The following is a 19,072-nucleotide window of genomic DNA, read 5'->3' on the forward strand; positions in this document are numbered from 1 at the left end:
TCCCTGTTAAATAGCAGTAAAATAGGTACCTAGGTGTGAGTCAGTTATTACAGGATGCTTCCTGGGGGTGGAGGCCTGGTCGAGGACCAGGCCGCAGGCACACTAAAAAAAAAAAAATTATGAATTATTATTCAATAACTGTTAGAGTGCCACAGGGCAGCATCTTGGGCCCTCTCCTATTTCTTATATACATCAATGATCTGCCTATTGTCTCTAACATGTGTTTCAAACTGCAGGTACTGCAGGCAACTACTACAACACTACTGAACCGGTACAAACTGCAGGTACTGCAGGCAACTACAACAACACTACTGAACCGGTACAAACTGCAGGCAACTACAACAACACTACTGAACCGGTACAAACTGCAGGTACTGCAGGCAACTACTACAACACTACTGAACCGGTACAAACTGCAGGTACTGCAGGCAACTACTACAGCACTACTGAACCGGTACAAACTGCAGGTACTGCAGGCAACTACAACAACACTACTGAACCGGTACAAACTGCAGGTACTGCAGGCAACTACTACAACACTACTGAACCGGTACAAACTGCAGGTACTGCAGGCAACTACTATAACACTACTGAACCGGATCATTCACGTAGTAACAAAGGAAAAATCTACAGAAAGGTAATGTGAAAAAATAACATGCCGCATTTTTTTTTTATTTCTATGGTACTATACTTTGCTCAGTTGTTAATTTTATATGAAGTTCTCACAAATTCATTAATAATAGGTGTTTTTACATTGAACTTTATTACCATCCTTATCTCTAATTTTAAAAAATGTGATATGAACCGCCAAATTCTATTATTTGTGGCTACGCCTATGGTGTCCCATCCCAGCACTGTCATATAATGCTTTGAAACTACTGATGGTTTTGGCCTTCATCACCCTCTCACCTAACTTGTTCCAACCGTGTCTACTACGCTGCTTGCGAAAGTTAATTTTCTAATATTTCTGTGGCATCTTTGTGTGGTTACCTTTTACAATATCTTCTTTTTATTATACCATCTAGTTTTGGCATTTTATGCCTCTAACCTAGAAGCCACTTATTGGCATGTCTATACCTTTTCCAGTTTGTTGATGTGATTCTTTAGATATGGGCACCATACAACCGCTGCATATTCCAGCTGTGGTCTAACAAAAGTTTTAAACAATTTCTTTAGTATTTGACCTATGTATTTAAAAGCAATTCATAAATGTAAGCAAGTGTAACATTTGTCTCCAGGTGTTCTTCACATTTAGCTTTAATTATTTTTTCCAATATTTTCACTTACACTTGTAATACAGGGTTCGAGGTTCCCTATAGTGTCCTTTATTGAAATAGAGTTTAACAACCATTTCAATGTCCCTATTTTCTTTTAGATTATATCTCAACATATAATTTATGTCCAACAGGACATGATTACTCTTTCCAAAGGGAGGATGGTATTGAATATCAAATATCTCTTCTCCTTTTTTTGTGAATATTTGATCTAGTACTGATGGAATAATTTATATAATAATCACTAGAAATTATTTAGATAAGAATTTGAATTTATGCATGTCTTTGTTTTGGCATGCCTTTATTTCCACATGTTACATTTCTGCATGTCTCCAATTCTGGAAGTGTTCACTTTTGCATGTGCCTGATAAGGATGTTATATGCACCAGCTTTAATTATTACTCACTCTTGTAACAACCCCCACACCAGCTTTTCTCAGCAGACAGTTTCCCACAAATTGTATATAATGCATGACTTATTTTTAGAATTTTAATACATATTGCATCTGTCAATACATTATTAACAATAATATAGGTAATATGGTAGTCTAATGTAGAAATTTGACACTTTAACAGAATGTACGAGTATAAGCGTAATGTAATAATTCAATAATTACTATTTGTAGTTTTATGTATTTAAAACTATTTGGTAAATATTTTCTATACAATGCTAATACGCTTCCACCCCTGACAGAATCTGTGCTGCAAGCCTTACCTTGTTGAGCGCAATAAGAAAATTGTCTTCAAAACCTGGAATATTTGCAATGTAATATTAAGTAGGTAAATTTTATCATTTTTGTATTATATATGTATGTGTATATACTGTATATGGATATATGTGTATATATTTGCATATCAAGTATTGCTGATATACATAGTGGTATATACATAGTACATGATATACATAGTGCATATATACATAATGGACATCAACCTAGCAGTGCAATCTTTTCTTCAAAAAACTCTTAGCCTTTATAATACCCACTGTCCTATGCTTACAAAACAAGTCACAACCAAAAGGCTTAACAATCCCTGGCTTACAAAGGGAATACTTAAATCTATTAATAAAAAACATGACCTTGAGAAGAAGTATAGGTTAGGAATTGTCTCCAAAGAATTCTCGAAGAATTACTCATTATTGCTGTCTAAGATAATTAGACGAGCCAAAACTAAGTACTACGAAGATAAATTTACCCAAATAAAGAGCAACATTAAACAAACTTGGAGAACAATTTCTCAAATATTGGGATCAAAGAAGTCTTTAAATAACAAACCGACTCTCCTGTCTAATAACGATGGTCAGCTTTCAGCCTCGGATTCTGCTACTGAGTTCAATAGGTTCTTCTCTTCCATTGGTTCATCCCTTGCAAATGATATTCCATCTTCCAGTACAGACATTAATGACTATCTTTCAGGTAACTATCCACAGTCTCTGTACCTAAAGCCTATTAATTCCACTGACGTCAATGAGATAATCCTTTCCCTTAAAACCAAGTCTGGTGCCCTTGAGGAGATACCTACTTTAATTTACAAAAAAGCCTCCAGATCTTTAGCCCCTGCTATTGCTTTGCTCTTCAACAAGTCACTTGAACTCCAAACCTTCCCAGATATTCTAAAAAAAGCGAGAGTAACGCCTGTCCACAAATGTGGTAATCTCACAGATGTTAACAACTACAGACCTATATCTATCCTGCCAAACTTGTCAAAAATTTTTGAAAAACTAATCTATAAGCAGCTTTACTCATATCTAGCCAAACTCAATATACTTAGCCCTTGCCAATATGGCTTCAGACCCAAAAAAAGCACTAACGATGCACTTATTAGTATGCTTAACTCGATTCATACAGCTCTTGATAAAAATGAGTTCCCTGTTGGGTTGTTTGTGGACCTGCATAAAGCTTTTGACACTGTCAACCACCAAAACCTTCTTCTTAAATTACATCATTATGGAGTCAGAGGACACTCCCTACAATACCTCAAATCCTACCTTACTGACAGGCTCCAATATGTTTCTGTGAATAATACAATTTCTCCCACCCTACCCATCAACATTGGTGTTCCCCAGGGCAGCGTACTTGGCCCTCTTTTCTTTCTCATCTACATTAATGACCTTCCAAATGCCTCCCAACACCTCAAACCAATTCTATTTGCTGACGACACAACCTTCATTTACTCCAGTCCTGATCCCCTTGCTCTAAATGCCACAGTAAATACTGAGCTAAATATAGTCCATCTGTGGCTAACTGCCAACAAACTCACCCTTAACATTGACAAAACCTTTTATATTCTGTTTGGCAATAAATCCTCTAATCAAATAAATCTCAAAATAAACAATACCCAAATTTGTAACAAATTAGATGGCAAATTCCTTGGCATTCTCATTGACCACAAGCTTAATTTCCAGGGACACATTCTAAACATATCAAAAAAAGTTTCAAAAACTGTGGGCATTCTTTCTAAGATCAGATATTATGTACCACGCCCTGCCCTGGTGACTCTCTATTACTCCCTTATCTATCCATATCTCAACTATGGTATTTGTGCTTGGGGCTCTACTACCCAAAATCACTTACGTCCTCTAATTACTCAACACAAAGCTGCTATTAGGACAATATCCAATTCTGGCCCCAGACATCACTCGGTACCCCTACTTAAATCTCTGAATATGTTAGACATTAAGTCACTGCACATTCTCTCATGTGTATTATACATATATAAAACGCTAAACTATAATGCCAATCCTGATCTCAAAAGCTTCATAGAAGGTTGTATCAGAACCCATGAGCATCCCACCAGAAATAAATACAGTTTTGATATTCCTAGAGTACGACTTAATCAAACTAGAAATGCTCTACAAATCAAGGGGCCCAGAATGTGGAATGACCTTCCCAACCATGTTAAAGACTGTACCTCTCTCAACCAGTTTAAGTTAAAAGCGAAGCTATACCTAATAAATTCCCTGTAACCTACCTTACCCTTCTATTGTCAACCAATGTCTGTTTTTTTCTTTAAAGAGCGCTGTTTGTCGACATAATTGTATTTGTGCTGCTTTTTCATCTATGTTTTCATTTCTTGTTTTCATTCTACTCATTATGCTCAATTAGTATTAAGCTTGTCATTTAAGTTTATCATGCCCGAAACGCTTTGCGTAATAGTGGCTTTAGGCATTGTATGTACTAGCTATACCTATAAGTCAAGCAATCCTTGTAAATATTTATTGTATGTATGTACCTTACCTAAATAAAATTGTATTGTGTTGTATTGTATTGTATATGTTGAAGCATATACTGTATTGGTGGAAACAGATACACGGTTAAGATTGCCAATTTACTGTAGTCTAGTCTAATTCAATCATTTTTAGTAATCTTTGAGAACATTTATGGTTGAAGTTGCCGGTGCCAGTGGACCACTTTGTGCTTTAGGCCTGGTGGAGCTTGGTCCACCAGGCTGTTGTTTGGAGTGGCCCGCAGATCCACATACAGTCTGCATATGATATACAGTCTGTTGATCAGTTGAACTACAGTAGTTAGTTTTTATCATCCGAATGCACCAATATGTCTTCATTCTTCCCAGATGAAGGAACTAGGTAATGTTCATCATCTGAATGCACCATCTGAAGCTTTTCCACACTCATGATACACGAGAGGTTTAAAAAACTTTTAAAACTTTTTGACCTATGTATTTAAAAGCAATTCAAAAGTTAAAAAGTGTAGCATAGGCCCCTCGCAGAATGTTCTTACTATGATCCTCAGGTTATAGTTTTCTATCTAAAACCACCCCTAGATATCTTTCTTGATCAGAATTCTTTATAGATCTCTGTGGCTCGATCATAGAAACTGAGTAAATTCGTTACACTGGACCTTCCAGATCGAATACCATGCTGACAGTCTGATATATCATTCAGTACATCTGCATCTAAAATTGAGCAATACCGGATTTATTATTTGGTTTTATAAATTTTATACTTATAATCTTAACTTATTTCAGAGAGTACGAGTAATCTGGGCTTCGAACTCAACAGAAAAGCCTTCCGTAGACCTGCTTCTTTGCTACATAATAGACAAAATTTAGTAAGTATTGATTTATTGTGTGTTTGTTTATTTATTTATTTTTTCTTTATATACAAGAAGTTACATTGGGGGAGAGTACAGTGACTTGAAGTTATACATTCTTGTAAAGCAACTAGCACTCATAGCATTTCGGGCAGATCTAAGTATAGACCAAGGAACTTGCCATCTTTTTTATTTCTGATGTTAACATTGTGTAACTGTAGATGAATTGCATTTGTTGATTTGCTCCCAAGTAAGATGTTGTAGGTCCTTTCTATGTTTAGTGTGAGTTTGTTGGTTGACAAAGTGGATTTTGGATTTAGTGGTGGATTTGGATTTAAGTGGATTTTTTTTTAATTTATTGTTTACATCATTATTTAATATGAGTGGGTTGGAGTCTGAGTAGATGAGGTTAGTATCATCATTATCTCATATCTCAGTGATTTTGTCGTAATGGTCAAGTAGCTGTACTGTACAAGTAGAGGACATGAGAGATAGCTGTAAGAGGTATTTCAATATCTTCCTGCTCTAAATCCATGTTGGCCTGGATTGTGGAGGTCATTGGTCTCTATAAAACTAGTAACCTGACTCCTGATCACTCTCAAATAATTTTATTATGTGGGATGTTAGTGCAACTGGTCTATAATTCTTTGCCAATGCTTTACTACCTCCCTTGTGTAGAGGAGCTATGTCTGCTGCTTTAAGAGCCTCTGGTATCTCCCCCGTGTCCAAGCTCTTCCTCCACACTATACTGGGTGCCTGTGCTACTGGCACTTTGCATTTATTTATAAATATTGAATTCCATGAGTCTGGACCCGGGGCTGAATGCATGGGCACATTGTCAATTCCTCTTTCAAAATCTGTCACACTCGTGTTGATATCAGTTATATTTACAGGGGTTTGGATATCACCCATAAAGAAGTTGTCCGGATCCTCCACTTTCATGCTTTGTATCGGAGTGCTAAACATGTCCTCATACTGCTTTTTTAGGATTTCACTAATTTCTTTGTCATCCTCAGTATATGAACCTTCACTAGTACGAATAGGTCCAATACAATCCAGTGGTTTTTGCTTTTCCTTGTGTAGGATTTTTATTACCTAGAACATTTTCCCAGTGAATGTTTGTAAGTTCCCTGTTTTTTTTCTCCCAGTCTATCCTTTTATTATTAAAATTGAATATATTGAATAGCCCTTCTCGCTTGTTGTTTCTCTTGGGCCTACTACCGTTATTGATGTTAGTTTGCACTTCAATGAGCTTGTGGTCCAGGTACGTAGTGTCTGAGACAGTAATGTCTCTGATTAGCTCATCATTGTTCGTGAATATGAGGTCGAGTGTGTTCTCGTTCCTAGTCCGTTTTGTTATGTGCTGATTGAGCGAGAATTTGTCACAGAATCTCAGTAGTTCTCTTACCTGTGATTGGTTATTTCCATATCCATTTTGGGTGTGTTGTTTTGGTAGTGATTCGTCCAGTTCTGGTAGTAGTGCGGTTGTTGTGTGGTGTAGTACTTGTGTGCTTGTTAATGACTTGTATTCCAGTCTTGTCACTACCAAAACAACACACCCAAAATGGAAATGGAAATAACCAATCACAGGTGAGAGAACTACTGAGATTCTGTGACAAATTCTCGCTCAATCATTTTTGCTCAATTTGTTTTTGTATTGCTTAGTCTTGTTTATATTTTTGTTTTGTATTTCTATATCTTGTGTTTTGTATAGTCCATGTTTATATGTTTTTTCGTTAATCTCATATATTACCTAGGTTGCCTAGCCTAGCCATACTCCCTTACTCCATTGTACCCCTGTAAGCCCCTTTTGAGTTTGCTTTGTTCTGTATTGTGTACATCTTTTTCCCTATTTTATAGCTTATTTCTACCTTGTTATTTGCCTTTCTTCCCTTGTTTTTCCTGCAATCAGCTTTTTTTATGCAGACAAGTATAGACCCTGAACTTAACCTCTTATCCACTATCTATGACAATTATCACTTTAATGATCTAAATTGCAGATATTTTGCAGCACATGATGTAAACAATGTATTAACTCATAATCACAATATCTCTGTAATCAATTTGAACGTTAGATCCCTAGGTAAACACTTCAATGATGTTAGTGCCTTGATTGAAGCTATTGACAACAAATTCTCTTTTATTATACTTACTGAAACATGGTTGAAAGAGGATACTACTCAGCTCTTTAACATGCCTAACTACTCAGCAATTCACAACTGTCGTCAACTTCAGAGAGGTGGTGGTACTGCTCTTTACTACCACCAAGAACTAACATGCTTAAAAGAAATTAGAACCAGAGACTGCTATGGGGAGTATATCTTCGCCAGCTTCAGAGTCAAGGGTGCCGAGTCTGTCCTGACTGTGGGTGCAGTTTATAGAATTCCTAACACTGATGTGTCCGAATTCAACTCAAACCTTAGAAATCTAATACTTGATAACAGACTGAACAAAAACCACCTAATTATCGCAGGGGACTTTAATATTGACCTCTGCGAGCCTGAACACCCCACTGCTGTTAGCTTCCTCAACTGTATGAATTCCTGCTTCCTCATATCCTTAATCACTAGACCTACTAGAATCACTGATAGCACTGCCACGACGCTCGATCACATCTGGACAAACATAACCTCTCCGCTTACTTCAGGTATAATCACCGATAGCACTACAGATCATTACCCCACATTTCTCTTAACTAACATTAGCAAACCACCTCTTGAGTCAAGAGTGATACGGTTTAGACTACACAATGAAACTGCTATAGACAATTTTATAACTGCTGCTAATAATGACAACTGGGAAACCGAGTTATGTAACATAGTGGACATCAACCTAGCAGTGCAATCTTTTCTTCAAAAAACTCTTAGTCTTTATAATACCCACTGTCCTATGCTTACAAAACAAGTCACAACCAAAAGGCTTAACAATCCCTGGCTTACAAAGGGAATACTTAAATCTATTAATAAAAAACATGACCTTGAGAAGAAGTATAGGTTAGGAATTGTCTCCAAAGAATTCTCAAAGAATTACTCATTATTGCTGTCTAAGATAATTAGACAAGCCAAAACTAAATACTACGAAGATAAATTTACCCAAATAAAGAGCAACATTAAACAAACTTGGAGAACAATTTCTCAAATATTGGGATCAAAGAAGTCTTTAAATAACAAACCGACTCTCCTTTCTAATAACGATGGTCAGCTTTCAGCCTCTGATTCTGCTATTGAGTTCAATAGGTTCTTCTCTTCCATTGGTTCATCCCTTGCAAATGATATTCCATCTTCCAGTACAGACATTAATGACTATCTTTCAGGTAACTATCCACAGTCTCTGTACCTAAAGACTATTAATTCCACTGACGTCAATGAGATAATCCTTTCCCTTAAAACCAAGTCTGGTGCACTTGAGGAGATACCAACTTTAATTTACAAAAAAGCCTCCAGATCTTTAGCCCCTGCTATTGCTTTGCTCTTCAACAAGTCACTTGAACTCCAAACCTTCCCAGATATTCTAAAAAAAGCGAGAGTTACGCCTGTCCACAAATGTGGTAATCTCACAGATGTTAACAACTACAGACCTATATCTATCCTGCCAAACTTGTCAAAAATTTTTGAAAAACTAATCTATAAGCAGCTTTACTCATATCTAGCCAAACTCAATATACTTAGCCCTTGCCAATATGGCTTCAGACCCAAAAAAAGCACTAACGATGCACTTATTAGTATGCTTAACTCGATTCATACAGCTCTTGATAAAAATGAGTTCCCTGTTGGGTTGTTTGTGGACCTGCATAAAGCTTTTGACACTGTCAACCACCAAAACCTTCTTCTTAAATTACATCATTATGGAGTCAGAGGACACTCCCTACAATACCTCAAATCCTACCTTACTGACAGGCTCCAATATGTTTCTGTGAATAATACAATTTCTCCCACCCTACCCATCAACATTGGTGTTCCCCAGGGCAGCATACTTGGCCCTCTCCTCTTCCTCATCTACATTAATGACCTTCCAAATGCCTCCCAACACCTCAAACCAATTCTATTTGCTGACGACACAACCTTCATTTACTCCAGTCCTGATCCCCTTGCTCTAAATGCCACAGTAAATACTGACCTAAATAAAGTCCATCTGTGGCTAACTGCCAACAAACTCACCCTTAACATTGACAAAACCTTTTATATTCTGTTTGGCAATAAATCCTCTAATCAAATAAATCTCAAAATAAACAATACCCAAATTTGTAACAAATTAGATGGCAAATTCCTTGGCATTCTCATTGACCACAAGCTTAATTTCCAGGGACACATTCTAAACATATCAAAAAAAGTTTCAAAAACTGTGGGCATTCTTTCTAAGATCAGATATTATGTACCACGCCCTGCCCTGGTGACTCTCTATTACTCCCTTATCTATCCATATCTCAACTATGGTATTTGTGCTTGGGGCTCTACTACCCAAAATCACTTACGTCCTCTAATTACTCAACACAAAGCTGCTATTAGGACAATATCCAATTCTGGCCCCAGACATCACTCGGTACCCCTACTTAAATCTCTGAATATGTTAGACATTAAGTCACTGCACATTCTCTCATGTGTATTATACATATATGAAACGCTAAACTATAATGCCAATCCTGATCTCAAAAGCTTCATAGAAGGTTGTATCAGAACCCATGAGCATCACACCAGAAATAAATACAGTTTTGATATTTCTAGAGTACGACTTAGGGGGCAAGTCACCCGGATTTAAAAAATTGTTGTAGGGTATTCATAATTTATTATCCTGATACATGTGAAAGGTGCTGCACCTAGGCCAAGTTTCAGCATCTCAGCCTAAATAGAGACGGAGAAAAAAAAACAAAAAACAAAAAAAAAGACGAATTTTTCAACCATGTTCAAAAAATTTCACAGCCCACAATTATGAACCAAAATCATTTATAAGACACTCAGCTATGACCTTACTATATAATAAAGATTTGCATGTCACATTATTATCCCAGATGTATTTAGTGCAATAATACAGATTTTATAAAAGTTTCCCAAAAACGTATGCAACAAAATGAGGTGTATCATTATTTATAAAATCAATAAATCTACGTAGATAAGAATAATGACATGCGTTTATAGAGGCGTAAACTCTACATATAATGTGCAAGTTTCATGTAAATAGAATAATAAATAAAGGCTGTGAAATTTTATCTATTTGTAAAAGTTGGAGTTGCGTAGCGCGCTCTCAAAGTTTCTCAACCTGCGGTCACTCGTGAGTGGTGATTTACGCATTGCGGCCAGCTCGTATGGAGAGCTCGCATGCATCTAGCTGTCAATGCTTCTCTCTTGTTCGTTTGGTAAGTCATATTGCAGTACAAATAGCTAAAAATAGCAAAAATAGCATGTTCTGGGAGATATTGTGTGAGCGCGTCAGCATACATCCTCTTTCCATGAGAGACACGCAGTCACTGACTGCACCACCCTCGTGTCAGACCATATGTTGTGTTGCCATATCGTTAGTTTATATTCATTTTATGCATAACATGTTATTTTCAACGCTATTACGAAAAATAAGACATCTACAACGTAAGATACAATACCCCGCGGCGTACTCACGGCGCGAGGACCAGATTCACGAAAGTTGCAGCGGGAAATTTGACTCTAATTACGTTATTTTTCAAGATATTATTAAACGGTTTGGACCACAGTGTTGCCAGAACGTTGTAGTATTTTTCGTAATTTTTCGTAAATATTCCATTTTTCATCGGATTTTCGGGTGACATGGCCCCTTAATCAAACTAGAAATGCTCTACAAATCAAGGGGCCCAGAATGTGGAATGACCTTCCCAACCATGTTAAAGACTGTACCTCTCTCAACCAGTTTAAGTTAAAAGCGAAGCTATACCTAATAAATTCCCTGTAACCTACCTTACCCTTCTATTGTCAACCAATGTCTGTTTTTTTCTTTAAAGAGCGCTGTTTGTCGACATAATTGTATTTGTGCTGCTTTTTCATCTATGTTTTCATTTCTTGTTTTCATTCTACTCATTATGCTCAATTAGTATTAAGCTTGTCATTTAAGTTTATCATGCCCGAAACGCTTTGCGTAATAGTGGCTTTAGGCATTGTATGTACTAGCTATACCTATAAGTCAAGCAATCCTTGTAAATATTTATTGTATGTATGTACCTTACCTAAATAAAATTGTATTGTATTGTATTGTATTGTATTGTATTGTGGGTATCTCCTTTCCCCTACGGGCCAACTGCTTTGTTCTTACCTAGCATTTTGCTTTGTTTGGGTATGAATGTTTGTGTGCCATATATTTTGCAAAATTTGCCATATATCTCATTATTTACTCCTCTGCCTAGCAACAAGTCTGTCTAATTATACTCATTAACTGTTTTTCAAAGTTCCCCATAGTGTCCTTTATTGAAATCGAGTTCATGAACCGTTTCAATGTTCTTATTTTCTTCTAGATTATATCTTAAAGTATATTTAAATGTTATTGTTATTATTGTTTTTAAATGTTATTGTGACATTGCATTGCAATTGAGCTATGCTGTTTACCATACTGTTCATTTCGTGAGTATAAGTATAGATGCCACACTTGTGACAGGTAAAACCATGCCTTTTTTGAAAAACAGCACCGTCTGTTGCACGTAAGAGCAACCCACACTATATTATGTTGCGATATTATTTCAATATTTCCGATTGCATTGATAATTTGAATTTTCATAGATTTCAATTTATTTTCATTTCGATTTAATAATTTTGTGTGACATTGCATTGAAATTGAGCTGTTTTGTTTACCATACTGTGGAATGGGGAATGGTGGGTAGGACGAGGGGACGGAGGAAAACTGGAGAACAGGGGAACACCTCAATAAACGCCAACAATGTTATTACTCTGTGGCTTCTTGTCTCCTGACAAAGTGAATTATAATTATATATATATATCAATTAATTCTTGTAAATTTCCAGAAGCCTGTATCAACACCCACACTAATGCAACTGAAAGAGATGTTGAGACAAGTATTGCTGATATGTTGAAGAACGCCCCAAACAAACTCGGTGGAAACAGATACAAGGTAAAGTTTGCCAATTTGCTGTAGTCTAATTCAATCTCTTTTTAGTAATCTTTGTGAACATTTATGCTATGAATATGATAAAATAATGTAATTGTTTTTGACTAAATATGTAGATATATTTAATTTTCTGAGCACTAATAATGAAAGAAAACCAAAATAAGAGGTGGCTACTATCTCTAACAATGGGCTGGAATAATGCAGGATATACTATTGTTTTATAAAGATTCATGTTTTAGTTTTTTTTTCTATAATATGGAAAGGGTTTTTACTTAATAAATTAAATATTATATAATAAAATAATTTATGTATTATTGAAATCAATTAGTAACAAACAATATTTCATTACAGGATGGTGAAGCAAGAAGACATGTGCATCACACAACAGACTTGGATATGACGAATACTGAAAATGGTGGCGAGCCTGGTGGCATACCGCTGAATCTTCTCTAATGTCTATATAGAATCTATATATGTGTGTGTGTATATATATATATAATATATATATTATATATATATGTTATAATATATATATTATATTATATTATATATATAATATATATATATATTATATATATATGTTATAATATATATATTATATATTATATTATATATATTATATAATATATATATATTATATATTATTATATATTATATATTATATTATTATTATATATTATTATATATATATTATATTATATATTATATATATTATATAATATAATATATTATATTATAATATATATTATATAATATATATATATACACACACACATATATATATATAGGTTAGATAGGTTAAGTTAGGTTAGGTAGGGTTGGTTAGTTATCATATATCTGCGTTAGTTTTAACTCGATTTAACTAGTTTTAGTTAGTTTTAACTAAAACAAGCTACTTTTAACTTTATATATATATATATATATATATATATATATATATATATATATATATATATATATATATAAATATATATATATATATATATATATATATATATATATATATATATATATATATTATATAAAAAGTTTGTGAGGAAGACCTCTGGTGCCAATGTGGGGACCCATAGCCTCGGAGAAGAAAATAAAAAGTATTCAGGGGAGACCTTGTGGTCACTCACTAAACACTAATATTATCTTCTCCTACCACCCCCATTCTTTTGTATGTACACATATATATTTGCTTTATTTGAACTTTGTTACAAAGAGGGAGTTACATATAGGATACAAAGATGGTTATCATAGGTTGTTATCATATATATATTATTTGTATATATATTATTTATATATATATTATTTATATATATATATTATATATATTATATATATATTATATATATATTACACTACACCCTTATATATTACACTAATATATATATATATATATATATATATATATATATATATATATATATATATATATATATATATATATATATATATACAGCAAAGACAAAGGCTACAGCAAAGACAACGGCTACAGCAAAGACAAAGGCTACAGCAAACACTCAACCCTCCTGTTTGGCAAACATGAAGTCACCTCAGCAGAGAGAATTCAACAGGGAGACCCACTTGCACCGTTCCTCTTTTGCATAGCGGTTCGAGAAATTACAACCAGACTGTCCAGCGAGCTCAACATCTGGTTCCTGGATGATGGCACTCTGGCAGGCACACAAGATTCCCTGCAAGAATACCTACAGCTGGTAAAGACACGGGGGGAGTCCATGGGTCTCGTTCTTAACCCCTCGAAGTGCGAAATTATTGCATCCAGTGAAGTAATCATTAGAGCAGTGAAATCAGTTCTACCAGAAGCCTCAGTCGTTAAACCTACCGACAGCACACTACTCGGAGCACCTCTGGGCCACAATACCATTGCTGCAGTCCTTGACGAAAAGTTTAGAGACCTAAAGAGGATGGAAGAGAGAATTGGGGACTTGGACTCCCACGATGCCCTCTACCTTCTCACAAAGTGCCTTACCTTGCCCAGGCTAACATACTTCTTAAGGTGTGCACCAACTTTTGGCAACCCACTTCTAAATCAATATGATGAGCTCCTCAGGTCAATATTCAGGAAGGCACTCAACCTAGATTTAGATGACAGTCAGTGGGACCAAGCAACACTACCAGTGAGATTTGGAGGGATAGGCATACGAAAGGCAACTCAGGTAGCACTTCCAGCATTCTTATCCTCATGTACAGCAGCCAACGAATTGGTAGGGCAGATCCTACCAGAGCGTATGAGAGAGACAGCGGGAACTCATGATCAAACGTTCATCGAAGCAGCCAGACAATGGGACACCATTGCACACCCTCAACCCCGACCACAAGTCCCAAAAGACCACAAGCAGGCCCACTGGGATAGCCCCATAATGGAAAAGACTGTCACAGCAATGATTGACAACGCTGATGCTGAAAACAAAGCCCGCCTCCTAGCGGTAACAGCACCCCACGCCGGGGATTTTTTATTTGCTGTGCCCAATGCAGCCCTGGGAACTCGCCTCAGTCATGACGCTCTCCGCATTGGAGTTGCCCTTCGCCTTGCTGCCCCCATCCTCACCGAACATAGGTGCATCTGCGGAACTGCGATGGCAGACCAATATGGTCGTCATGGTCTGGTATGTCGTAAATCACAGGGTAAAATTGCAAGACATGAAGAAGTCAACGACATCATCAAGAGGAGCCTCGCCACAGCCCGCTGCCCGGCACAAAGAGAACCACACTTATCCAGACCTAACGACCCTCAGAAGCGCCCTGATGGGGTCACCTTCCTACCTTGGAAGGATGGTAAGCAAGTGGTATGGGACTACACGTGCGCTGCCACACTGGCCAGTACCTACCTCCACTACAGCACACGTGAAAGCGGTGGTGCTGCTTCTTTCAGGGAATTGCAGAAAATTATTAAATACAGAGGTCTAGCACACTGCTACAGCTTTGTTCCGATCGGCTCGGAGACCCTCGGTTCGTGGGGAAAATGTGCATTGAAGTTCCTGAAGGAATTGGGGGACAAATTGATCAGCGCTACAAAAGACCAGAGAGCAAAAAGTTTCTTGTTCCAGCGCCTCAGTGTTGCGATTCAGAGGGGAAATGCCTGTTGCGTCTTGGGCACTAGTCCAACTTCAGAGGAATTTGAAGAAGTGTTTGACTTGCAACAATGATCGAACCCGTCTGTGACATTCATCAATGTTTCCCATTGTTGTGTTTTTCAAGAGATCCACAACCTTTAAGCACCTTTTTGCATTATTATTTTTGTATCAACCCATGTATATCTTGTAACCATCAAATGCATAATATAGCACAAAAAATAAAAAAGGAAGGGGGTGGTAGGAGAAAAGCACACAGAAACTGTATTGGAGGGGATCTAAACATTCCCTCTAATGCGTTAAGCGTGGTTTCCTCCGAGGCTATGGGTCCCCCCTTCTTCCAGCTAGAGGTGGTTCTCCCTTCCTATTATAACCTTCCTATTATAAAAAAAAAAATATATATATATATATATATATATATATATATATATATATATATATATATATATATATATATATAATATATATATATATATATATATATATTAGTATATTTTGGTAGCAGTCTTTCCTGTAGACATATATTATTAAATATGACCGAAAAAGTAAGATTAATAATTCTAACACGAATTTTCTCAATCTTTCGTACATTACGCTTCACTGTTGGAGGTAAATCAAAAATCACTTCTCCAAAATTCATTTTTTATTTCTAGTCTGACGCGACACGGGCGCGTTTCGTAAAACTTATTACATTTTCAAAGACTTCACAAATACACAACTGATTAGAACTTGCGTTTCTCTGATTTTATATCTACATTTGAGTGAGGTGGGAAGGGTGATGTGGCATTAACACAAGACAGAACAATAGGGGATATTAATAGGGTATTAAAAGTATCAACACAAGACAGAACAGAAACAATGGGTATTGAATAGAAGTGTTTGTAGAAAGCCTATTGGTCCATATTTCTTGATGCTTCTATATTGGAGCGGAGTCTTGAGGTGGGTAGAATATAGTTGTGCAATAATTGGCTGTTGATTGCTGGTGTTGACTTCTTGATGTGTAGTGCCTCGCAAACGTCAAGCCGCCTGCTATCGCTGTATCTATCGATGATTTCTGTGTTGTTTACTAGGATTTCTCTGGCGATGGTTTGGTTATGGGAAGAGATTATATGTTCCTTAATGGAGCCCTGTTGCTTATGCATCGTTAAACGCCTAGAAAGAGATGTTGTTGTCTTGCCTATATACTGGGTTTTTTGGAGCTTACAGTCCCCAAGTGGGCATTTGAAGGCATAGACGACGTTAGTCTCTTTTAAAGCGTTCTGTTTTGTGTCTGGAGAGTTTCTCATGAGTAGGCTGGCCGTTTTTCTGGTTTTATAGTAAATCGTCAGTTGTATCCTCTGATTTTTGTCTGTAGGGATAACGTTTCTATTAACAATATCTTTCAGGACCCTTTCCTCCGTTTTATGAGCTGTGGAAAAGAAGTTCCTGTAAAATAGTCTAATAGGGGGTATAGGTGTTGTGTTAGTTGTCTCTTCGGAGGTTGCATGGCTTTTCACTTTCCTTCTTATGATGTCTTCGATGAAACCATTGGAGAAGCCGTTATTGACTAGGACCTGCCTTACCCTACAGAGTTCTTCGTCGACTTGCTTCCATTCTGAGCTGTGGCTGAGAGCACGGTCGACGTATGCGTTAACAACACTCCTCTTGTACCTGTCAGGGCAGTCGCTGTTGGCATTTAGGCACATTCCTATGTTTGTTTCCTTAGTGTAGACTGCAGTGTGGAAACCTCCGCCCTTTTCCATGACTGTTACATCTAGAAAAGGCAGCTTCCCATCCTTTTCCGCCTCGTAAGTGAAACGCAGCACGGAACTCTGCTCAAATGCCTCCTTCAGCTCCTGCAGATGTCTGACATCAGGTACCTGTGTAAAAATGTCGTCAACATACCTGCAGTATATGGCCGGTTTCAATACTTTCCTCAATACTTTCAGAATACTTTCCTCAGAAAGTATTCTGAGGAAACTACTCCAAGCTTGTACTAAAGAGGCACCCTTCTTGAGCCCGGATGGGCACATGTATAAGCAAGTAGATGGGGTCGCCATGGGTTCTCCCCTAGGTGTCCTGTTTGCAAACTTCTACATGGGTACCATCGAGCAAAAAGTCTTAGTCGACATGAACTTGAAACCGGCCATATACAAAAATCCCTACAGACAAAAATCAGAGGATACAACTGACGATTTACTATAAAACCAGAAAAACGGCCAGCCTACTCATGAGAAACTCTCCAGACACAAAACAGAACGCTTTAAAAGAGACTAACGTCGTCTATGCCTTCAAATGCCCACTTGGGGACTGTAAGCTCCAAAAAACCCAGTATATAGGCAAGACAACAACATCTCTTTCTAGGCGTTTAACGATGCATAAGCAACAGGGCTCCATTAAGGAACATATAATCTCTTCCCATAACCAAACCATCGCCAGAGAAATCCTAGTAAACAACACAGAAATCATCGATAGATACAGCGATAGCAGGCGGCTTGACGTTTGCGAGGCACTACACATCAAGAAGTCAACACCAGCAATCAACAGCCAATTATTGCACAACTATATTCTACCCACCTCAAGACTCCGCTCCAATATAGAAGCATCAAGAAATATGGACCAATAGGCTTTCTACAAACACTTCTATTCAATACCCATTGTTTCTGTTCTGTCTTGTGTTGATACTTTTAATACCCTATTAATATCCCCTATTGTTCTGTCTTGTGTTAATGCCACATCACCCTTCCCACCTCACTCAAATGTAGATATAAAATCAGATAAATCAGTTGTGTATTTGTGAAGTCTTTGAAAATGTAATAAGTTTTACGAAACGCGCCCGTGTCGCGTCAGACTAGAAATAAAAAATGAATTTTGGAGAAGTGATTTTTGATTTACCTCCAACAGTGAAGCGTAATGTACGAAAGATTGAGAAAATTCGTGTTAGAATTATTAATCTTACTTTTTCGGTCATATTTAATAATATATATATATATATATATATATATATATATATATATATATATAATATATTATATAAATTATATACATATATTATTTATATATATATATTATATATATAATTATATAGGTCATATGTTTTTGTATTTTTGCTGATTTGTTAGTAAATAATAAAAGAAATATAAATTATTTGATTTTTTTACCCTTAAATTGGTTTTAATATTTAAATTGAAAACAATAATATAATATACAAAAAATATAACAAAAATAATAATACAATATAAAATAAAATATAATAAAAATAATAATATAATATAAAATAATATAATTTAATTTCAAGAAATTTAACTTTAAACACAAAGATATGAAAAAGGTTCAGATTAGGCTCAAACCTTTCACAAGAGATTCATATTGGTGTATGAATGGATTATGAATGACTCATGTTAGGATTGTAAAGTTGCCACAACATCTCAAATTAGTGTTAGATACGTAGGTCTTGGTTATAAGTTTTGGAAACCTATTTAAGTCCACACACAATATCGTATCTGATACGATAAAACAAACGTTTCCAATACTTTCAAATACTTTCCAGATATGTTGTGGCAACCTAAAATTGTTTGCTGGGTGGTATGGGGAGACTGGTGGAGGAG

The sequence above is a fragment of the Procambarus clarkii genome, chromosome 12 (genome assembly GCF_040958095.1).
Source record: "Procambarus clarkii isolate CNS0578487 chromosome 12, FALCON_Pclarkii_2.0, whole genome shotgun sequence".
Classification (NCBI taxonomy): Eukaryota; Metazoa; Arthropoda; class Malacostraca; order Decapoda; family Cambaridae; genus Procambarus; species Procambarus clarkii.